Source organism: Varanus komodoensis, unplaced genomic scaffold (assembly GCF_004798865.1).
Source record: "Varanus komodoensis strain SLA01 unplaced genomic scaffold, ASM479886v1 scaffold5, whole genome shotgun sequence".
NCBI lineage: Eukaryota > Metazoa > Chordata > Lepidosauria > Squamata > Varanidae > Varanus > Varanus komodoensis.
In genome coordinates, this window is record NW_025336087.1 from 28,236,447 (window position 1) to 28,262,073 (window position 25,627).

Consider the following 25,627-nt stretch of genomic DNA (forward strand, 5'->3'; position numbering starts at 1 on the left):
CAGTATGGGAAAATAGGGTCCCCTGACTTTTTGTCGCAGTGTCTGCTCCCATTCTTAATTTTCTTAGAAAATAAATTGTGAGTGATGTGTCAATTTTATAACCTTTTGGGGGACAAATTTTGCCAAGCATGGCACCTCTAAGGAATTACTGATTTTTGTTGCTGATAATTTCCTCCTACAGATAGTGGAGGAAGGAACTGGAGGATCAGCTATCTTTGACCTGATTCTAACCAAATAAGAAGAATTTTCTGCATAAAGTGTCAGTTATGGGAACTCTGTGGGCAAGTGTCATACTTGAATTCTTGATTCTACAGGAAGCAAAAACCAAATATACCTGAAAATGTACCCTGAATTATCGGGTTTAATAAACTCAACAATAATAAGTAAGGTCCCATGGCAAGCGACTGAAATGAGAAATAGAGTCCCCGATAGGTGGAAAATTTTGATAAATATTTACTTTATTTAAAATTTACTACATTTAATAAAATAAATTCTCAATGCCAACAAGAAAAAAAGATATAAGACAACTGAAGGAGCCAGTATGGCTTCACAAAATGCTTAGAGATGAAAACCTGTAAATCAAAAAGGTCATATATAGGAAGTGGAAGGAAGGCCAGGCTACAAAGAATGAATATAGGCAGGTAGCTCTGAATTGCAAGAGTGGTGTCAGGAATGCTAATGCTGAGAGTGGTGAAACATGCTAAAAGCAACAAAAAATACTTCTTCAGATGCATGTGTAGCAAAAGAGGAAAGAGTAGTAGTTCACAGTTACACAGTGAGGAGAGCAAAATGATAACAGATGACAAAGAAAAGGCAAAAATGTGCATTTGCTACTTTGACTCAATCTTCTGTCATAAGAGGTTCTATGACTTCCCTGGCAAAAGTGAAATGCAAGCTGAAGGGAAACAATTGTAGCTGGAGACTAATAAACATTCAAGAAGCAGGAAAATTTTTGGAGCAGATTATAAAGCAGCTTACAAACACATTTGGAGACAATGCAGTACTTACTAGAAGCCAGTCAAGAACAAATCCTGGCTGACTAATCTGATCTCTTGTTTGATTGAGTACGCTGCCTGGTGGGCTTTGGGAATGCTGTGGACATAATCTATCTTGACTTCAGAAAAGCTGTTGATGATGTGCCCCATGACATTCTGATCAGCAAATGAACTAAAAGTGAGCTAGATAGAACAGCTGTCAGGTGGATCTATAGTCTGCAGAATTGGACTCAGACTGCTTATCAATGGCACCTTCTCAGACTGGAAAGAGGTAATGGGTGAGGTACCACAGGACTCAGTCCTGGCCCCATTGCTCTTTGACATTTTTATTAATGAAGAGCTACATGGAATGCTGATCAAGTTTGCAGATGACACAAAATTGGGTGGCATAGCTAATATGCTAGAAGACAGAAACAAAACTCAAAGTGATCTTGGTAGGCTGCAGGGCTGGGCTTAAAGCAACAGAATGAAATTTAATAAGGACAAATACTATGTTTTGCACCTAGGAAAAGGGAACCAAATGCATAGTTCCAAGATAGGAAACACTTGGCTCAACAATACTATAAGGAAAAGGATCTTAGAATTGTTGTCAGTCACAAATGAATATAAGCCAACTGTTTGATATGACTGCAAAAACAAAACAACAAAAACCAAATACAAATGCTATGTTAAACTGCAGTATTACTTTCATATCATGCAAAGTAATGGTTCCACTCTATTTGGCACTGGTTTGGTCTCATCTTGAGTTCCACAGTTCCACAGACCACAGAAAGTTGCAGACAAACTGGGAAGTGGTCAGAAGAGGGCAAAAAAGATGATCAGAGCAAACACTGTAATATGCAGCATGAATAAAAGAACTGGGCATGTTCAGCCTGTTAAAGAGAAGATTGATAGGAGATATGGTAGTGCTCTTTAAGTGCTTGAAAAGTTGTCACATGGAAGAGGGCTCTCGTCTCCTCAATCATCCCAGAGTGCAGGGCAGGGAATAATGGGCTCAAGATACAGCAAACCAGATTCTAGCTGAACATCAGGAGAAACTTGCTGTAAGAGCAATATGTCAATGGGACCATTTATCCAGGGAGACTGGGAACTTTCCCACACTGGAGGTATTCAAGATGCAGTTGGACATTGTTTAGTAATGCTTTGACTTGGAGTCCAGCATTGAGCAGGGATTAGACCCAATGGGTTTATTGGCCCCTACCAATTCTACCATTCTCTGATTATGTATCAGCATATTTGGGGCAGTAAAGCAGTTTGGAGAAATACAAAATAATGATAATAAAATTTCAAAATAGTGCAATGAGAATTGAGTGCTGCTTAGTAGTCACAGCTTACCATGTGTCAATTGGAAAGAAGACATGTGGAAAGACTTGCTTAGAGGAAAGAGCTGGCCAAAACCCAGAAAGGTTGTCTCACAGAGGAAGGGTAGAATCTTTAGTCATCCCAGAGTGCTAGACAACTTTCCCTCGGCCACAGTCCTGACCCAGGTTTCTCTCCCTCACCACCTGGAAGCTTTTTTGTGAAGAAAAAGGGCTTGAAAGATACCAAGCATGGGATTTAAGCACATATTTAATATATGTACTTGGACCCTTGTTGCCAAAATTCATGGACTTGGAAGCAAGATGAGGTACAGGTTGTAGGCAACAGAATGGAACAATGGTGACCAGATCAAGAGAAATTGTGTGGTGGGCTTCATATGAGAACTACATCAAAATTTTGGAGAATCCATCTTTTTGTTCCTGAGTATATTCTATCAGGGCTTTTTTTTTTTTTTTTTTTGCAGGGGTGGGTGGGAATCACTATAACAGAGGTAGGCAGAAGATAGAACTTCAGATATTTTGGACTTCAGTTCCTAGCATTCTTTATCATTGGCTATCCTGACAAAGGTTCTTGGAAGGTGAGGACCAGTTTTAAACTATTGTTCCTGTTCTTAGATGTAAGATTTGCTTGGTGGTGTCAAGACTGATGGCACTTGTCACAAGGTGTTAATTGGATATTGGCACTGATCAATTAGTTTAATATTGTAATATTAGTGTTTTTATTCATGCTTTTACTTATCTTCAGTATAATTTGATTAAAAGTTAAACCAGTGCTGCAACAAAGGCCATGTTTCAGCCATGCAGTTTTATTTTGTTTTGCTTTTTTACAAATCCTCACTGATTATGGTTAGATCCAAACAATCCAGAAGTAGACTTTCATCTACAAGACTTTCCCAAGAATAGTGCTGAGGCAGTCCTTTTGGTTCCTGTTTCTTCTTGCACCCATCCCACCAAAAAACAAAACAGCCCTGTTACTGAGATTTGATGAACTCTCCAGAATAGCACCAAAGATTATATTGGAGATTGGAGAGGAAAGGGGGAATTAGGAAAGGTTAATTTCCCCTGTTCTCTAGCAGGAGCCTCCTTCTGCAAAGGAAGGAGAATTTATGCTTAAAGTTTGATGTGGAGATAATTACATAGTGCCTGGGCTTGGAGTAGTGCTAAGCTTTGGTTCAGTGTTGTATGTCTTGTGCTCCCTTTGCTCTGGAAAAATCTAAAACCGTTACTTCTCTTTCAACTGAAACTGGTTTGTTATGAGTGGGCCTGGATGAATTATGGTTATTCTTTTCACTATGATTTAGAGCAGGGGTCCTCAAACTTTTTAAACGGGGCCCCACCTCAGACTGTTGGTGGGGGTGGACTATAGTTTGGAAAAAAATATGAACAAATTGCTGTGCACACTGCACAATAAAAATTAATTAAAATTAAATTTAAAATAGTTAAAATAATTTAAAAAATTTAAAAAAGCTTGCTCCACTCCTTTGGGCTGCAGCAGAAGCCCAAGATGAGGTGGGAAAGAGCATGTCCATATTCAAGGGACATAGCTACAACCAAGGCACTATGTATAGTATTTTGCATAATGTAGCGGATAACTGCAACTGGTATTTACAAAGAATGAAACAAAAATGCTAAGGATAAATACTGTTAATGCCACTCTTAGTATTTGAAGCAAGTCAGTCCAGAACAATTCCCACAATATACAATGGCTGTATTTGGATGTAGAGCTAATGACTACCATATTTTAAGTGCAACTGGTACTGTCCAGATGATTTGGACTACAACTTCCACTGGCCATGCTGGTTGGGCATGATGGAAATTATAGTCCTCGCCGCTGCTCCGGTTGCAAGGGAGCAGGAGCGGGAGGAGGAGGGAGGAGAAGTGAGCCTGGGGCAGCTCCCAGGTAAGGGCTTCTTTCCGAGGTGAGGGATGGGGCCATGGCTGGCAGCGCAGGGTGCCTGCTGCCTCTCCCCACCACAGGGGGAAGAAGCAAGCCGCAGCCGCCTCTCCAAGCCTGGGAGCAGCTGATCAACGGCAGTGGCGTCATGCCCAGAGAAGGCTGCGTCTCCTGCACCTCCTCCACAGCCTTCTCTGGGCAAGCCGCTGCTGCCGTCAAGTGACTGCCCCCAGGCTTGGCAAGGCGGCCTTGACTTGGCCCGGGGATGTGGCTCACATACTTAAAAATGGATTTAAAAAGTCATATTTTTCTTACCATCAATCCTTTTTTAGCGTCTTTGTCTCTCTCGCCTTCGCGCCCTTCTCTCTTCTGTTTCCCACACCATATTCCCGCTCTGTATATGCATGCAATTTGGGGGGGGGGGGGGGGGGAGTCGGCGCATGCACAGTTGAGCTGTTGCAATTTGGTGTATGTGCCGGCTCTCTGCTCAGTTTCAAAGAACGCCTGTACTGGCTCAGAGCTTTTGGACTCGCTCGGAGATCGTTTTCTCCAAGCAAGTCCAAAAGCTCTGAGGTAGGCCACATAAATGAGCATGGTGGGCCATTTTTGGCTTGCGGGCTGTAGTTTGAGGACGCATGATTTAGAGAAACAACCATCAGATGAACACAATTCTTTGTTTATGTAAAAGCCCAGTAAAAACATTTACTTTCTTGCGTGTTTGTTCTTGTATTCTGTGGAAGTGTGCTATATGACTCTGTATCCCTCAATTACCATGTTCACATTGCTGATGCTAGTAATCATTCAAGATATAATGTGCTGAATATTAGGTTAACAAAATAAATCATAGCTGGGTCAGTTTGCCAGTAGATGGAGCTCACTGCCAGCTTAAAAGTATTATTTTAAAGAAGAAACTAGAATAATTCACAAATTGTTCATAGAACAAAATTTAACTAAGAGGCAAAACAATCTACCTATGAAACAAAACATATTAATTTCTGTAGCAAAGGAGACTGCATTAAACTAGGAGCAGGGAACCTTTGGCTTACAGAATTGACTTTGCTTTTCTCTAGAAGCCTGAATAAGCCAACTAAAGCCAACTATTCTTTATAGCTAAAAATCAGTACCCCAGTCTTCTTTACTAGCTGAAAAGGATACTGATGTGACATTACAAAAATCATCATATTCAAGCCTCCCGGCTTGAATGTATCACATCCTTTACCTACTAATGCAGGGCTCCTCCAATGTTTTAATCTCGGCCCTCTGAGAGAGCTTAAATTACTGTGGCCCACCTTGCACAAAATGGCAGTCCTATAGAGCCATTCACAAAATTATAACAAATGGAGCCAGACAAGTTCATTTCCCTTGTTTAGTGTTAATACCATGATATATTGATATTCAGTCCCTCTTTGGAAATTGTTGATTCTTTGCCACAGCAGTGTTCTTGCAGCAGGGAGCTTTTCTCGTGTTAGATTCAAACACTGTCTTAACTTAGCCTTTCCATTTCAGGTAGAGTCTTTATTTTATCCCCCCTCCCCCAAATATGCCTCTCAAAGTATTCTTAATGATCTTGAACCATCTTCAGGGGTTAAAAATTGGTTGGGGGCAATTTGGAGGATAAGGCTATTGATGGCTGGTAGCTATGAAGGCCACATATGAGCTCCAGTTTCAAAGGTGGCATGTGTCTGTATGTCAGTTGCTTGAGAGGGTTATTGCTGTGCTCCTCTCCCAGTCATGGGTTTCCCTTGGCATGTGCTTGGCCATGATATGAGCAGAATGCTGAACTGGATAGGTCTATCGTCTGATTAAGAACAACTCTGCTTGTTCTTAATTTGTGCAAGTAGTGCACACATAGAAAAATCTTAAAGAAGGAAAAAAAGCCCAACTGCTGTCAAGTGGGTAGAATTATTAATAAGCTATCCCTTTATAATTTGTTTCAGAATGTTGTCTGCTGCATTCTGCCTCTAGATTTCCTTGAACACCAAATACCAGCTTCAGAAGAGCGATTTTTCTCAGGAATGAAGCAAGGGAGGAAAGACTTAAATCTCTCCTCCACAGCTGCTGTGATTCTAATAACTGTTAGCTCTCCCCTCACCCTTCCAGATGCTTCTTAATTTTTTGAAACCTGCATGTTAAATACAAACATTCATCTAGCTTGGCCACATTAGGTTCCAGGAGGTGCCTTCCTACATTTCACCAAGATTCTCCACTGAGCCCATCCTATGGCTGATTATTATTATTATATTCTGTGTGCCATGATCTCCACAATGTATTTTGTCCTCTCATTATGGATACTTGCTGTGATTCTAAAAATAGCATGGGCAGTCACTTTCCATTGAATTGAGGAAACATGCTCCATAACTACCAAACGGCAATGATGGAAAGTTTATAGCCTGGTCCTACACAAGTTTTTTATTCTGAAGCAGGCCTTGCTTTTTCCAACAGCACTTGCTTCCAGGCAAGTATGTATTGGGTTGCAATCTCACCCTTCAAGCAAGTAATCTTGTATCATTTATCTGTACATCACAAAGCATACCAAATTGAAATCTGTCTCTATTCTTGAAGCAGATATAATTGTGGACTGTATGATTGCACTCGGTTGTATAAAGTCTCTTTTTAGTTGCAAGCTAATATGTTTTAATTGTTAAAGCAACTAGTTAGTATGCTTGCTTGTTCAGAAACTCTATGAATTTCAAAAATGGAAACTTAGATTTAGATCATTTTTGCATGATTTCCATGGTCTTGAATTAAGTCAATATTTCTGTCCTGGCCCAGAAATCAGCCTTCTCATTATGATTTGCTTGGTGCAGCTTGTAACACTGAAACATGGTTGATGAAAACCATGGTGATATTCAGAAGACCATTTCAGCATTATTCTGACTGAACTGAGCCAGTGTGGGATTGCATGTGTGTGTTGTGAGGCATAGTACTTTTTGTATTAGCACTAGGTTCTCCAAAACCTGCAATGGGCACTATTTCGTGTTATCCCTGTGATCCCGCCAGACTAGCTTTCATTTCAGTAAAATTAATTCAGTTGCTTAATGCTATATTTTAATTAGCTATTATAAGGGTACAAATCCAACTTGACTATGCAGATGAAAAGGCTTCCTTAAGCTATATATTTTCTTTTCTTCATAATGTGGTATTACAACACCTCTCATCACAGCAGAATGTATGCAAGTGTTCTAAGCATGTGCAGCAGCAGAATTCTCATATTCAAAATGACACAGGGAAACTGTCAGCTTCTAGGGCATTCTATCACCTCAGTAACTGGAAGCTACTGGAAGAGTGAAAGGATGAAACAACAGCTCACAGCTTGCTTGTTTGCTTAACAAAATGGAACTGTCTCAGCGGTGTCTTGAGTACTATCAAAGTGTTTCCTTATGAATCAGAATGGAGATAAATAGCTGCTAACTTGTAAGAAGCTCTGTGGAGGACATATACATAAGGAGAACATATGAATGTAACCCCTTGCAACATCTTGTTATGTGGAAAAGAATAACCTTACCTGCCAACATATGGGGCTAGAGACAACCTGAGTGTTTTGTCCGGATTTGGGGGACTTCATAGTGTTTCAGAAGAAGACCCAGCCCTGGTAAAGCTACACTGAAGATAGAATGTCCCCTAGTTCCCAAACTCCATGATCGCAGCAAAATTGTTTTGGGAGTCCAGACTGCTTAGATATTCTTTTGCTTAAAGACCATTTTATTTAGCAAACCGAGATACATATTTGTGGCTGTATAATAGAATCCATTATGGACCAAAAATGCAAGAAAGTTCCAGAATTGCAGGAGAAACCAGGACCTAGACACTGTGCAGCATGTGAGAATGTTGAAACTATGGTTCCTTCTAATTCTCTCTCTCCTTCCACACGTACCACCCATACCACACTTACAACATCTACAAAAGTTAAGGTAAGAGATGGATCTTTAAAGCATCTTCCTTTAAGACAGTTTCTCCTTTCATAACTTTATGGTAAGTCTTTAAAATCTGCCGCTTTTTGTCAGTTTGTTTTGTAAGTGAACTGTTGAATGAATGGGAATTTGGAATTGTTTTGCCATCTATTCATCAGTTTATTATTGTTATAATAATAATTATTATTTTAAAGGCTTGTGTCCTGACCAGGCTTTCCTAGCGAAGCTCATTTAAAAGCTTCGAGGTTTTAGGATGCTTATCAGAAAAGACGTAAAGGATACTGAAGCTGACATTTTTGTGGTTGGATCCAGCACAGCCTTTAGCAACCCCTATGTGAATGCAAGAGCCATTGGAGGAAAGAGTGGCTTTGGAGAAAGAGTGACTACTTTAGCGAAGGATACTGTTCATTCAGCAGATTATTTCAGCTATTCTGTGCTGTTTCATTTTTATTTGACCCTAATAACTAAAGTGGTCTGACCTGGTCATGAAAATACAGTATAATAAAACATGGCATAGAATCTTTACTATAAAAAATTAAGAACAATTTAAAACAGTTAAAAAGTTACAAAAGTTACAATAATATATCAGGAGCTGATAAAGCAGCCGACATAAAAAAATTCATCATGTGCTTTTAAATGCCTGGGAGTATGGGAGAGTCTAAACTTGCAACTGAAAAGATGGCAGTGTTGGTACCATTCGCTGGACCTCCCTTTGAGCCGCTTGGAGAAGGACCTCAAGTATTGTTTGTTGTGTCTTAATATGTTCATATTGAGAGATTCATATCAGGATTGTGACCTCAAGATTTATGAGGCTTCATAGGCTGAAATCAACATCTTGAATTTGGCTTGGTCACTTACAGGCAGTGAGTCTAAATAAACCAGAATTGGTGGCATTGTGCTTATGGTCATTGCTCTCAGTCTAGTTGCTGCATTTTCTTGAAAGGCAGCCCCATGTAAGCAGCAATCTAACTTCAGGCTTATCAGAGTATAGACTATTGAAGTCAAATAAATCCCTGTTTAGTCAGGAAAACAGCTGGCTACCAGTCAGGACTAGGAGAAGGCACTCTTATTTCATTGCAGTCTTTACCAAAGTCTCAAGTTGATGAGAAATGTATCCCTTCTTTTAGTATAGAAACAGAAAATCTCACACCATTATGAAAACATCTTTGTAACCTACCAGAGAAAGCTGGGTGCATTACATGCTAATTTTTAAGTTTCTGATGTATAAAAAGATGCTCCAAGCACTGCTTGGTGTGCTTAGCTAGAATGATTCACTGGGTGCCTTTGTTCTGCAGAATATATAAAGAAGATCTTCACACTTCTGCTGTGTGTTTATTGGGCTTTTACACAGACCAGGAGACAAACCAGTCCTTTTTCTGGACAACAAAATGACAGTTTTTCTTTCTGGAGAATCCCCAGGCTGAGTATCTGCTCCTTCACAGGAAGTTCCCCGCTCCGTTTAGTCAGACCAACCTCCTGCTAGTAGCATCTCAGTTTTCTCTGGACTGAACTTCAGTTTATTAGCCTTCCTCCAGTTAATTATTACAGCTGGTCACAGATTTGGTACATCCTTGCAATATCAAATGTTTTAAAGAAGCCACAATCTTTCCTTGAGTCATGGCACTGACCAAAGTTTGATTCTTTGGGCAACATGAATAGGATTATCTCCCTCAAACAAGTTCATTTCAAATTGAGGATTCTTGGGTTAATATGTAAAGATGTTTGCCATATTCAGTGGGTTTGCTTGAGGACATTGTGTTGCCTTATTATTTGGCATGTCTCTTTAGCCCCAAGTGGTCCAGGTTCAGATGAGATGCTCAGCAAACGTGCAAAGGAGTTGGGTCAAGATAATTACCCCTAATATGCTCAGTCTCAAGGACCTTTTTCCAGGCTGTTGTGGGATTAGGGAGAACACACCTTGCATCAGTCCTAAGACCCCAGGAGCAGTTTGTCCTGTCACACCAGTTAATATAATAGAGGGACTGACAATAGATGAATATTGTTGCTGTAACTGCAGCATTTTTTGTTCACCGCTAGTAGTCCATTTTAACTTATTATGCGGCTATCTCTACAAGGGCCTTTTACACATGACAGATGAGCCTAAGAAGGAGAGAATTAAAAATGTAGATTAGAGTCTCAGCAAATTGTTTAGGGCCCAGTAGCTTCTTAGTACCAAGATGACTTTAGGTCACATACAGTACTATCCTAGACATGTTTACTCAGAAATAACTCCCACTGTACAATGGGTTCCACTCTGACCTACATATGCATATAATAAAAATTGAATGAGTTTTGGTTCCTTCATGCCTAACTGGAGTTTTACTTGAGATAACTTTTGCTTTGGGCTATTTTTCAAATGATGCTAGCGGAAGATGTTGTGTTGAAAAGAATGAATGAATAATGCAGAAGTTTAAGAGGTGACACACTTCTAGTTTACTATGCTTGTACAGAGCATTAGACTTGTATTGGAAGCATTTGTGGCCACAGTTGGATTGATAGTGTAGCTTCTCTTTCCAGGGTAACAAGATCATATCAAAGAAGATTAACTCATACTGTTTTTAAATATCTTTTTTCTTTGTAAAGTGGTGATGGTGGTAGTGAAATTCTCAACACCTTAGTTTCTCCCTGTGTTTTTATTGGGAGAAAATTGAGGTGTGAACAGTGAACATGTACAGAATACATATAATCTCATATGAACCCATTTTAGCAGGTACTAATTTGATGTCTTGAGCTACTATTTCGTTGGGAATAGGGTCAGGGTTATGCACTAATTTTCTATGCACTTGTTTTCTACTAAGTAGAAGCAGATTAAATGTAGGGATGGGAAGGAACCCACTGTGTTTTGTTTACCTTTAGCTCTGTTAGCACCCCTACCCAGTGATTTGAAGTTTCTTCAGTGGCAGCAATAGGATCAGATTTCTTTATGGGGAGAATTATAGTTTTAATAACTTATTTCTAGGTAGGATAAGTTCACTGAGGCATAGGTGTTAGAATGGAGTTTTAAACAGACATAAAATGCTGTGGAGAACATCAGTGTGTGTGTGAATTGCACAGTGCCACTGGAGTGATGCAGCCAGAGAGGCTTGACCCTTGGAAGACCTGGAGCAAAGATGGAGACATATAAATAGATTTAATGCAGTTTATATTGCTTAATGATAGGACTGCAAGTGGGTTATGTGTAATTAACCTGAGTAAAAAGGGATATGTGCAATTTTTTGCCTGCTTTGGTAATGTGTACCTCATTTCCATGTAAATAGTGTTTGTTTGTTTGTTTGTTTGTTTGTTTGTTTTTTAAGAAATTTGATAGAATTCAATTTTACTAGGTTACATATGTGTAAAAGTGTGGAAGGGAAAGATCTAATTGGAATAGTTGATGGGAATAGTTTCAAATGAGTTTAAGTAGCTTAATGAAAATATCTGAATACAAAACTGGGGAGCAAGAAAATTAGGGAGAAGTACTAAAATTTCAAGTTTTTTTGCCTGGGATGGGTGGGTGAGGAAATTAGTCAGGAATGAGGAAATATGTTTAAGTGGAAATTGTAAGTGAGGAGAAACGTAGATGTGCGCAGGGAATTTAAAAACAAGTAAGGGGTGATAGGTCTTCATTCAAAATTCACAGATACAGATACAAGTAGCAAAAACAATTACCCAAAGATTATTAAGTTAGAAAGAACATTCTGATAGCAAAAATGGAAGTCTTAAAACAATAGGTTTTTTTACTTTTTTAAAGAAGCTGGAAGTTCTGATCTTTCATCATGTTTAGGTTATGTCCTTGTAACTCTTTTGGCAGCCAAAGCAGAATGAGTTAATAATAAGACTGCATATTATTAAGCAAATGTAGGCTAGAGCAATATTGACAGAGGTTTTAGTGATTTAAAAAAATAATTTCTGGGGATTTGGTTTATACAAATAATGTGATAAAATCCTTATCTAAAAATTTATGAGAATTCAAAAGTCAAAAGTTTTATTGGCCTTAAATTAGAGAATGAAGAGGTTGAAAGAGAACTCTCTGAATGATAAAACCCAAATAGAACAAATATGAAGTAGGCATCATTGGATATCTGCTTAAGTTAATGGAATTTGATATGAAAGAAGTGAATAAAGATACTAATAAGAGACTCCTGGTTTGTAGGAAACTCTATCAGCTAAGATGGGATAAGAATGAACTTTCTGAATTTCAAAACATACCCTTTACTGTACAAGAAATCCAAGCCTGTTATTAAAATCTGCAACATGACCAGGAGTGAAAGAGCTACCAGCCTAAGTCTGTGAAAAGTGTTTGGATATTCTGGGAATATGTTTAGCAGAGTTACTGTTAAAACTGGTATGCTGCCTAGGTCTTAGAATAGTCCTAAGAGAATGTTAATCCATTAAAAAAGGAAAGGATTCTGCTGTGCCAGCATCCTACTGACCCCATATCTTTATTGAATCAGGAGTACCAGATTTTTAGTATGATGTGGAAAAAGGGATTCATATCTGAATATATCAATAAAGATCAAACTGGCTTTATCTGCAACCAACTTGTATCAGATTAAAGAGGTAGATCTGTTCAATATATGTTACAATAATAGCTTAAGTGTGCCTTTGATATCTTTATATGCATTCAATAGGGTTGAATGGGAGATTTTATTGCAGACCTTAAATGCATTTAATTTTGGTAGCAACTTGTTAAAGTTATTAGAACAATTTGTACAAACCACAAAGCCAGGATAACTCTTAACAGACATTCAAAATTCATAAATTTACCTTGTAGTACAAGTCAGGGGTGTCCAACTGTGTGGAATATGCACTGAATTCCTGGCAACTGCAGTTAGACCAAGTGAGGAGATTCATGGAATTAACATGGGTCTGTGAGAGAAAGATCAGTTCATATGGAGATGATGATCTAACGATTATAACACCTGAAGGATTTATTAAAGAGTTTTTCAGAGTACTGCTTTAGATATTAAGGTTATAACATTTAAGTGTAATTTTAAGTGTTGTGAGCCACCCAGAGATTCCACTTGGAGTAGGGGGTAGCATGCAAATGTCAAGATAGATAGGTAGATAAAAATTAACATAAAACAAATGTTGGGAATCAATATTTCAGAGAAATCTGGGTTTGGGATAACTCATCAAGTTAATATACATTAGATAAATATATCTTTTAAATAGCTGGGGTATATAGACCCCCTCACTACTGAGGAGCTGTTCAAACTAACTTTGTCCCACTCTTGTCAACTATTAAGGAAGACAGTAAAAATGGTACTGCCTAGTGGTATCTTCTTTAGAATGATAAGCAATATTAAACATGAATATCATGGTTGTATTTTTGTTTCTCTTTGAAAATGTACCAATGGTCACATCCACAGTGAAATAATAATGAGTTTTCTGCAAAATACTAAAAAGCAAAGACTCTCTGGAGCAATTTAGCAAAAAGCCTTTCTCAAAGGTGGTTTAAACTATCTGAACACTTTCTATTAGTATGTATTTTCAAAGTTAGAAATAGTAGGCCTGTGACTAGAACATGGGCCCTCAACCTACGGCCCACCTCAGGGGTTTTGGACTCCCTACACCCGCTGCCGCCACCTGCCTCGCCACACATGCGGCGAGGCGGCAACTTGCTTGCTTGGAGATCGTTTCGGACTTGTTTTGGACATCGTTTTGGACCTCACCGGCCTGCTCCCGCCCCTTTCAACTGGCCCCCTGTTGAAAAAGTTTGAGGACCCCTGGACTAGAAGGTAAAGAAGAAACAGTGACTCATGTTCTGGACTAAGCATGTCCTATGATTACTTTGGGCAATTTTCAGGACATCCAGGGCAACTGTTTTTCAGGTTTGGGATAAATGTAGAAGTGTGTTGTCTTGTAAAATCTCCTTGCTGCAATCCTTTTTATAGGACTGAATTCCTCCTTGCTGGTGACTCATCAAAATGATTTAAAAATAAATTACATTATTTTCTAATGTGATTAAGGATGGAAATTAATACTTTTTGCTGAGTTAATAGGGTAAATGGGAAGAAGAAGTTCTTTGTAGTTTCAGTATCTCCATTTGCAGAGCCTTCTGTCCAAACTTACAAGAGATGGAAGTGGGAACGCAAAAATTAGCAAAATTTGACATGATTAGCCAAGGGTACAGAACTGAGACATTGTTAGCTTATCTTTATCCAATATTAATTGCAACAGAGGATGATTAAGGAAATTAGCTTAAGCTAAAATGGGAAAACATGCTAGGTACAAAATTTCAATGAATCTAAAAGCTGCTCATGTGTGATTCTAAAGTATTTTTTAAAAAATATACTGCTGGTATATGACACCACACAAATTGGCTAGATTTATTCTAATATTAGTAGTTGGTGTAGGAAACATGGAGAAATCAATGCAGAATTTCTTCAGAAATGGTGGAGTTATAAAAAGCAGAAAGCTTGGGAAAATGTTATAACCCATTTGAGCAGTGTGATTGGATATGCTATATGTATGAATCTTATGCATAACTTGCTTAGCTTTTTAAAAATGGTAGAATAAGAAATGAGTGTGTGGAACTGGTAGGAAATCTTCCAGGTCCCTAGCTGAACACTCTAATCGCTACGCCACACTGGCTCCTGGATATAATATTGCATTATAAAGTTTATGGATCCTCATTGACAAGTCACTAAAACATGATGGTGGCATTCCCTATTTCTATTTGATTTTTAAAAAATCCATTACTAAATAGTTAAATGTTTTGTGAAACTTGATAATGGTATGAAGTAAATACATACATAATAGTAACAGCCTAGAGTTTGGGGCAATTCCTTTTATGGTCTTTGGACTTGTGTTTCCTGGACAGCAGTCACCTGCCTCTGCCGTATTTCAATCTCTCTTTAAAAATTAGGAGTTTTAAAAGCAGTTTAATGTTAGATTCTCCTTATTGTGTGTGTTGTATAAAAGTAGTTTGAACCGTAGCTTCACATTTAGAAGATTGCCAGCCAATAGGCAAGATTGAATTGTTTTCTAAGTTATGACCAACAATTCTAATTATCACATCTGTTTAAGGTTATGAATAAATGTGGCTCTGAAGATGTTGGAACCTTCAGAACCAACCAGAATGATCAGGGGATGATGGGAATTATGGTCTGACATAATCTGAAGGGCCATATATTCCACATAATCTGAAGGGCTATATATAACAGCCCTGTTATATAGCATAGATACTATGTACAAATATGTGTAATATGAACAATCATTCTAATGTTGAAGAACTGTGCATGACTATTGATATTTGATCTTATGCATTTATCTTACTTGCATTATAACAGCTTGAAGATGTTGCCCAACTAGGCTTTCTGTGATAGCATCTACTCTAGGAAGATTTGTGCCAGATAGCTGTATGAATCCATTATATAAGTCCTGTGGCCTTTCATAGATGCATAGATATATTGTAGCATAAACTTTCATGGACCAAAGCCCACTTTATCAGATGCATGACAAAATGACATTGTTTTATGAAGCTGGTGCCATCCCATGTTTGCTGGTATTTAAAGTGCTACAGGTCTCTCTTTAGAGGAAGAAAACCGATGGGTATGGGGAGGCGAAAGTGCCTCTGCACTTCCTTCTTTTTCTCACACATTCTCCAGTAGTAGATATCCTCAACTTTAGCTATTGGATAAGTAATAACTGGGGCATCTTTAAATTAGTATCAAACTAGTGTTGGTAAAAGTGTCCAACAAAACATTTAGCAGACCACATGTAGTAAGCTATGCATTCTATTCTTGTACACTCTCCTGTAAGCTCATATAACCCTGGGTTGAGTTCCAGTCATGGTGCTCTGAAAGGAGATGGGCTTTTTCCTATGCTATTTTTTTGTGGGGAGGGGTTAAAGTAAAAGCATCCACTGATTCAAGTGGAGAATTATTTTTTTTTTTTTTTAGAACTCCTATGGGTGGGTGGAATTTCAAGATGATAGTGGAGGAAGTTTAACTCCTCCTCCTGCAGTGCCATTGTCCAGATCTGAATGGGGCCCCATGTGCTTGCAGGAGAGTAGGACAAGCTAGCACAGTTTACTCAAATTTTTGGAGTGCCTCTGAGAAGGGAACAAGAGAATGCATAGGCAAGGGAAGATCTCATCAGTTGCGCTTCTTTAGGTAAGTGCTACCTCAAGACCTATTCATAGATAGCTCACTTCAGTGCATTCTCCGTTACTAACAACATGCTTTTCTTCTTGTGGAACTTATCTATGAAGTCAGCTTTGTCGTTTAAAGCTTGTTTACCTGCTGCTAGAGATGACATTAAATTAAGAAATTGTGAACTATGAAAAGCTTTTGGGAAAAGCTGGAAAATTACTGGTGCCATTTAAATAAAAAGGTGAACTAATTAACACAGATATCCTTGTTTGAGCAATTTCGGTCTTATCAGGGGATTGTATCATCAGGTTAATTGGATTTGAGGAGAAGGAGTAAAGCTGATGTTGAGTTTAATGCTATAATGTTTGGTGAGCTAACTTTGCAAGTGAACAAGTGGTTTAAGGTGCTCATAACAGTACTCTTATTCTTTCGGATCCTTGTTTATATCTGCACTAAATATTTTTAAGCAGGTGATTTCATTGCATTCTAGTAATTCTTAACTCTTGTTGATTTAACCAAGATATTTTAAAACTCATTTGACCTGTGAATCCAATTGCTTTTCCAGCTTTTAAATACATTATACTTATTTAGAATGCATGACTTCCATTAAATTTTAGGTTCCAGCTGTACTTAGATTTTGTATAACACTGCCATTCAGTTTGTACCATTATCTTCTAATATAAAAACTATTTATCCATATTATATTTTTAAAGCTACATGTGCAGAATGTCAGATTCAGGAGCTAAATCTGCCCCCCCCAGGATTCTCTAGCAGGTCCCCTCCATTTGACACTACTCTCTTGGTTTGCTTGAGATGCCTTTCCTAAGGCTTACCTTTTTGCAGCAATAATTTTAAGCTAAAATATACTGGTATTTTTAGCTTTACCCTTTTTGTCTTTGGTTATACTGGAATGCAGTTCCTGAAGATGTTTCCAAATGCATTCTAGTTCACAGCCTGAAAGATCCCTGGTTGAAACCCCTATATTTTCTTGTTTCTTTGATGTATTTCATTATTCAAGAAATATATCTTGCTGATCTTTGTTTCTTTTTATCCTTTGAAAAAGATGTTTATTGACCTCACAATCACATTTGAAAGCAAAGTCTTATTCAAGCTAGCTCAGAAGTAAGCCCCATTCACTTCAGTGGGACTTCCAAGCGAGTACAGGATATTCTGTGAGTCCTGTAAGTTCATATGTTCTTGCTGTGCAGTTCTAGGAAGTTTTAAAAATGTCTTTAATTTTAAAAAGTCTTGAAAATGTCTGCAGGTAATTTCCTAAATATGCAGAAATATGCATGACTTATCCTATTATGGTCAAACCAGAGGTGACACAGATGTTGACCAAAAGGTCGGTGTCTTGGTGTGCCTTTGCCCCAAATACACAACAGGGGAAGGTTTTCTTTTAAAGGGTTTATTCTCAAGTATAATCAGCTGCCAACAAATCATTTCAGATGGCACTCCTCAGTTGGCCTTTTTATACATTGGTCATTAAGGGGTTACACATAACAGAGTTAACACTTTCCAGTAGGTTACAGAAGTAAAAAGTCACAATGGCATGATCTTTCCCACTTGCATATCGAAGAAGATGCTTGGCAGGAGTGGGGAGGATGGGGGGCTATTACATAGAAGAGGAGGATGTTGGGGTGGTCTGGGGCAATTGCCCTTTGAGCTGCTGTTATCTGTCAAGTGCCAACTAGCTTTCTCTGGACTGGTGCCTGGTCAGTGTCAGCTACATTTCAAGGATGCAAGAGGGCTTTTCTCAGCCTGGTCATGTGTCAGTGATTGTATGATTTAACCAATGAAAATTATACATATTGATTTTTTCGTCAAAGGGGACATGTGGGGTGTTTCTTGAAAGCATTTGGTTTTACTTCAGTGCAGCTTCCAAGAGCCTGAATTTGACTGCAGTGGCACTGCGGTGGTGGGGCAAATGAGCCACTTCCCCAGCTGAATCGGGCTCCTGAGGCTTCTTTCTACTCTTGTAGGCCAACCTACCTCACAGGGTTGTTGTTGTGGGGATAAGATGGAAGAGGAGAATGATGTAAGCTGCCTTAAGCCCTTTGTAGGAAAAAGGCAGGATATAAATAAATAAATAAATAAATAAATAAAAACACTTAAGAAATGTAGATAAGCGCAAAGACTAGATTTAACTAACTGTTCCTTCAAGAATCTAGTTTGAAGAGTAGAAAGGGGCAAAATTGATCATAAAGCCATTTAATTTTAAGTGATATTTCAGCAAGAAAAGGTATGTGATACATCTGCATAACAAGAGAAACCAGAAGTAAAATCAGTTTATGTATTATAGCAGCATTCTCCAATCTGGTGCCCTCCAAATGTTTGGGACTTCACTTCCCATCATTCCCTTCTTCTGGCCATGCTGACAGTGGCTGATAGGAGTTGAGGCCCAAAATATATGGGGGCACCAGGTTGGAGAAAGTTGTATTATAGGAAATTGGAATAAAATGAGGTGTTGGATTTAAGACTCGTTAATTCAGAAATTTTTATGACACTATTAACTCCATCACTTGTCCTTAGAATTCTAAGAACATTAATGCTCAGCTGCAGTTTTAGGGACGCTAATTTTAGCCAGTGCTTTAAGCAACACATTTTTACATTTTTTTTTGTACATTAGTATGTCAAATGGTAAACCAAGGTTTCGCAGAGTAACATTGCATAGATTCTTTGCCATAGAATGATGGAAGATCTTGTTCCCAAATACTTTGGTTTAAAGTATTATAAACTAGAGAAGAGGATGGTTCAAAATATTTAACATATTCCCCCCTTTTAGGATGTTATTGTTGGTATTTAGCAGATTTATTAAATGTCTTAAATTTATTACTTTGAATTTAATGCTCAGTCTGAACTTAAAGTAAATGCTGCAACACATATGACTTGCCTAGAATTGTAATGAGGTACTGCCTTTGTTGTGGATAGGCTTCTTTTGAGATTAGGTTATCAGTTTCCCCCATGATGCTTGCGCAAAGCTGATATTGTAAAGTGGAACTTCATTTCCTTCCGTAAGTGAACAGGCTGTCCCTCTTCATTGTGAATAGGCATTTCTGTCACTGGGGAACAACTATAATTAAATTAACTGTGGATGAGGTAATAATAAAACGACTGACAACAACAATAATAAATGACCAGGATTGTGCAATTTCGGAGCACTGGGGGGGGAAAGTCAGAGAACGAGGGACAGCCCTTCCAAAATGTCGATTTGGCATCAATGAAAGGGCAGTCACTGGCAGGAGAATGAAAAGCAAACAGCATGGGCTTTTCTGCTTCTCTTGCCCAGACAGGCCATTGTGAGCAAGAACAACTCTAACAGCAGTTATGCAGTCTTGGGGTGGCTTGTTAGTGAAAAATAAACCACTCTGCAGAAACCATGGTGGATTCAGATGACAAGACAGCACATCATGCCTGGTTAAACTTGGGGGTTGTTGTATCATATGAACCAGGTCAGTGATTATAAAGTCAGACACAAGTTAATTAAAAAACAAATTGAGGAATTGATTTCAAGCCTTTTCATATGTATTGTTCATACAAAAAATAGTTCCCTAAGCTTAGACATAAACTTGAGATGATTTTTTTCTTATATAATACTTTTTGTTCAACTATATTCTAGTAGTTTTCTATCTGGCTAGAAGAACAATCGCATATAAACAGTTGCTCTGGAATAATTATTTAAAATGTTTGATCTTTTCTCAACCAATAACATCTAAGGCTTTCTTGGTCAAAATATTATAAAAATGCTAGGTACCCTTGTATTTTACAGTGAGCTGCTTATATCAGAGTTGTAACTTATATTATTGTTCTTATGATGATTAATACTTGTATCCCAGCTTTCCTTTTTCAGGGTGCCACACTGGATAGTATCATGTTTTCCCTAGTCCCAACCCTGCAAAGTAGATCAGTGTAAGAGAGCTAATGGTGATTTGAAACTAGAGCCCCCTGTCCAAATCCAACACTATTTGGTACAAGGCAACCCTTATATTTTGTCATACTATTGATAAAGTATCAGTAGGAAGTCCAATTCCTATTGTTTTGGAAGGAACTTTCAAGTGCATTAATTGGGTGATTTGAAATTAAATTACTGTGACTTGGAAGTGATTATCTACATTTCAGATTTTGATTGATCTTCATAATTAGGATTTGTATTCTACTTTCCTTGGTAAATTTGTATTCTGCTTTTCTTGGTAAATTGTTGGTCGGCGGATCGAGCTTCGGTGAGGGTGAATTGAACCTAGTCCTGAATGGGGTTGCACTCCCTCTTAGGGACAAGGTCCATAGCTTGGGAGTGCTCCTCTACCCAGACCTTTCACTGGAAGCTCAGGTGACAGTGGTGGCAAGGAGCGCTTTCTTTCAGCTTCGGCTGATCCATCAGCGGAGCCCCTACCTGGAGTACGACTGCCTGGCGACAGTGACACACGTGTTGGTGACTTCCCGACTTGACTTCTGCAACGCATTCTACATGGGGCTACCCTTGAAGATGGTCCGGATAGTTCAATTGGTTCAGAATAGAGCTGCCAGGCTGTTGACGGGGACTGGGTGTTATGCTCACATGACTCCAGTCCTCCGTCAGCTTCACTGGCTTCCCATTGAAGTCCGGGCCCAATTCACAGTGTTGGTGATCACTTGTAAAGCCCTAAACAGCTTGGGTCCTGGCTACCTGAAGGAGCGCTTACGTCCATATATGCCCGCCCGCCCGCCCATCCCCTGAGATCAGCGGGAGAGGCCCTTCTCCGGGAACCTTCCGTGAAGGAAATTAGGAGGATAGGTACTCGGAGGAGGGCTTTCTCTGCAGTGGCGCCCAATCTATGGAATGCGCTCCCCAGAGAGGTCCGCCTGGCACCATCGTTATTTGTTTTTTGGCGCCAGGCGAAGACCTTTTTATTCAAGCACCATTTTAATTGTTAATGTTATTTTTATTTTAAAGTTTTTTTGGCCAGGGCGCCTTATTTCATACAGTTACGTGTATTTTATATTGTTATTTATGTATTTTAATTTATTTATTTGTAAGCCGCCCCGAGGGTTCGGCGAATGGGGCGGCCTAGAAATTTTCTAAATCAATCAATCAATCAGGGTTTCTGTGAGTTCAGCCAGTGGTGACCTTTGTATTTACATCTAGTTAGCTCCATATATAAATTGATAGAGACCTGTGTTGAAGCTTTTAAATATGAATGCAATAACCTTAATCTGATTTTATACATCCAACATTACTCTGACATGCTATTTCTGAGCCAGTGAAATGGTTAGAGTGTATGACTGGGATTCAGGAGATCTGTGTATTAGTTCCTGCTTGACCACAAGGTTCCCTGAGAGGCTTTGGGCCAGTCACAGACTTTCATTCTAACCCATCTCACAGGATTGTTGTGAGGATAAAATTGAAAAGATGAGGATGATTATGTAAGCTTCCTTGAGCTCCCTAAAAGAAAAAGGGGCAGGGTATAAACGTAATAAATAAATTTGTGTGCAGTTTCTAGGGGCTGGGCTTGTGGAAAGGAGAGGAGGACTGATCTGATCATTTGAAACTTACCATTCTTTTCTACCCTTATTTGTGAGATTGTGGAAGCTATTTCATGGCCTGTGAGGAGGCTGACATCTTTTGATCCTGTAAATGCACAATGTTGAGCTGTTGTGTGCGAAATTCTCATTTTCCAGGTTCATGTTATTTATTTACCAAATGTATTTTTAATATGTCTGTGCTGCCTTTGAGTTTGGGGGAAGGACTATGGACCCTTGGTTGTTTGCAGGAAGTTGCAGGTTCAGCCTCTGGTGTCTTCTGGTAAGGCTGAAATGCATCTATCTCTTAAACCCTGGAAAACCATGACCATTCAGTATCGACAACAATGAGCTGCATGAATCAGTCATCTATCTTGGTAGAAGACAGATTTCTGTGTTGCTGTTTCTATAGCTTAGAAGTTCCTTGCATTTGTTTTCCAGAATAACATGAGCAGAGTGTTTCTATGCCATGCAGCTTCCTCTCCCAACTGGATTTGGAGGTTCCAACTGGACCCTAGTTTGGCATTTTGAAAAACATCCTGCTTCTGCTCAGACTAATTTGGAGTTGGTTCATTTCAGCTCAGTACCACGCCCTAGTAAAGATGTTGGGAACTGAGACCTTGTGCTTCTTGTTGACCATCAGGAAAAATTAAAAAGCCTGTAACTTGCTTCTCTTGGGAAGATTTGGATGATAGCTATAGGCATAGTATTCCCTTAGGAGTGAATTATGCCCACCAGTTGTCAGAATAACAGGTACACCTGCCAAAGCTTAGCCGTTCCATCTGAGGGAACAGCTTAGAACATGGGTCATCAGACTACAGCCCGCGGGTCGGATCTGGCCTGCCATGCCCTTTTATCCGGCCTGCCTCAGAGGTTTTGGACTTGTTGCATGCGCACACAGGGAGGCACCGGCTTGCTTGCGCAGAGATCGTTTTGGACTCGTTTGGAGAAAATGATCTCTGTGCGAGCAAGCCACTGCCTCAGCGCGTGCGCCAGGTCGCTGCATTGCCTTGCTGCATGCACGTCCTCTGCCCCCCCTCACTGGCTTGTGCCCCCCCCCACCAGCACCTTTCAACTGGCCCCCTGTTGAACAAGTTTGAGGACCCCTGGCTTAGAATATCTACCAAATTGCAGAATGATAGTAAAAGTGATATTAGTGGAAGAGCAGTCTTCATTGACATTTTGACTATCTCTAAAATAGGATGTATGTGTGGATTCTTGTGCTACAAAATTATAACCCTAATTAAGAAACCAGCAAAGCTTTGGAAGAATGATTGCAAAGGTTCATGTGGAAAGGGAGTTCTCCAATGTTGGGGTGGGGCAACTGGAGAATGATTTGTTTCCACCTTCCCTTCAGCCACTCCCCATAGTTTTTTGACAAATTTGTAAGCAAATAGCACAGGTTATGCAGGTATTCCCATGGAGGAGATCTGGAGAGTTTCATATGGATAGAAGTAGAAGCTAAGGAATCATAATGTTTGAAATCCAGTTTAGACTTTTTTCAAAATGAAACATGGTGTCACTGGAAAATGGCTCTCACACTCCCATCCTTTCCCTACCCAAAGTGTGGTGATTTTAGTGCATGGTAAAATGTGCTATTCCTTTCTTCTGCAGCAATTAGAGAAACAAAGCAAAAATACATAATTCTGAGATGATTCTTCAAGTCCAATTCTGTGTAGGGTTCAGGCTTAGGCTAAATTTAAAGCACATATACACATGCAAATTCAGAATTATTAGAATGTATTTACATTTTACCAGTGTTATCAGTCAAATAAAGAATGCCTGTAAGTATAAGCAGAATGCTATTTCACACCACTAAGCACCTCCAGCCTCCCCTTCATTGTGTTTCCCTTCATACAACAACCCTTTCATCCTCTAGCAACTTTAATAAAAACAGTGGATTTGTTTTGAGCAATTCTCTCCGCTTCTTCCTTGTTATGTGAGTTCTCATCATACCCATAAGTCAGTGTGCGCTCGGACTTCAGCTACAGGGTCTTGTTTTCAAAACTAGGGCTAAATTATGAAGAAATGCTGAGCATATACTTTGTTCCTTTTCCTCATAATTGAAGCTAATATCCATACAAAAACACTCCCCAGATCTGCTCCCTTTAAATAACCACACACAGGAGTAAGATGATAGAGAATGATAGACAGAATCCTAATTCTGTGGATTAGAATCAGGCAGACAGTTTATTAAGCCTTTGGTACAATTTAGGACTTATTTCTGAGTAAACATACGGAGGTGACTTTGCAGACTTCCATGCAAAAGTTCTTTGGTGTTGAAATCCTATGTACATTTTCCTGGGAGCAAACTGCCTTCAATTGAATAGCACTTGTGCCTAAATATGCAAGCAAGGTACTGTTTAACTGAACAGTCTCTCCCTCTCTCCCTCTCCCTCTCTCCCCCCCCCCCCCATCCTTTCCTTGCCCTGCCTGGAGATGTTGGGGCTTGGACCTGCGACCTTCTCTGTGCAGAGCATGTGCTGTGCAGCAGATTCTTTCCTCTGTAACCCTCTGAACCCATTTTCTTCAAAGGAGTGGCTGAGGAGGAGAGAAGAAACAAGTTCTCTTGTTAAATACTCTTTGGATAATAAGGAAGAAAAAGAAAGCCCACAACGGGGGAGGGTGGAAGAAGGGAAGAAAGGTGATTGGAAATAGACAGGGAAATAATTCCCCAAGCCATGTGGCTTCTTTCCAAGAACTAGCATTTCAGAGGAATTTAGAGTTTGAAGGCTATATGAGAATTTCATGTAATTAAATTAACTTTGTGAAGTGAGGTGGCTGACCACTTTTACTTGCACGTACACAAATAGAACCTATTTAAGATCCCCAGCACTCCCTGGATTATGACATCACACACTCCTAACCCCCCCCCCTTTTTTTTGGAATAATCTGCTGCCTACAGCAATCTGAGAAACATTTAAGTGGAGGTAGAAAAAGAAATTTTTGAAGGCAGTTTAAATAATTTGCTGAAGCTACCAAACCTCTGCAGAAACCAATGGTTCCAGTTTGAGGCAGTAAAATCATATGCTGGTTGAAAGAGCAGTATTTCACATAGAGTGCTTCTTGCATTCTTATTCTTTAGTCTTGCACTCTTCTCCATTTGTTGTGAGCCAAGGTTCCTCCTTCAGTCCAGCCCCTGACCATTTTCCTTGCAAACTTTCTTTTATTGCTCCCAAGTACAACTCACCCAGGATAAATGTTAGAGCATGCACAGAGTGCTTTGTTGAATCCAGTCTAAAGCTTACCTCGAAGAACTCTCTTTATGAACATGCCTGAGGCCCATCCCCTTGGATGGGGCTTTCTGTAAGTGAGCATATCTTCTTTCCGCACTTGGCTTCTGCCTCTCCTGCCACCTCACCTTGGGATCAAGTGTAGGGAGGTGGGCCTGATCTGCAGCTGAGAATTCCTCATTCTCAGACTAGAGGACAACCCATTGTATGTGTGCAGGTCTAGGGAGGGAAAGAAGCCAGAGGCAGGTGGAAGCAACGTCTGTGGACTGAATGCTCTGTCAGGGGTTCCATCGATCTATCTTAAATCTGTGAGAATGAGGTAATCCTAAGCAAGCTGGTGATGTTTTCTTATATTTCTTCCTTGTGCATGGTTTTTTGAGCAAGCTAGACTGATCCTTCTCATCTCCTGATTTTTTTCTCTGTGATTAGTACTCCAAATTCAGAAAACAGTTTACATGTGCAGTTGTAACAAGAGTCATTGCTTTAACTGCAAGTGAGCATATCTGCATACTCTTGGACCTGCAGAACATATAGGGGTATGGGAGGATAGAAACAGAGCGAATCAGAAGGGGCCTCTCAGGCCATCTAGTCTGACCCCCAGCTCCAGCTGGCTCTGCTCATGACATGCCTACTATGTGCATGTCCAGCCTGTCCTTGAACACCCTCACCTATGAGGCTTCAACCATCTCCCGTAGAAGCCC

General features: G+C 39.5%; 1 protein-coding gene across 7 annotated transcripts in view; it reads left to right on the forward strand.

Moving 5' to 3' along the window:
* The window catches only part of FER (FER tyrosine kinase), a 190,327-nt gene that overhangs the window by 35,251 nt on the left and 129,449 nt on the right, over positions 1 to 25,627 (forward strand). The gene's annotated exons all lie outside the window — the stretch shown is intronic.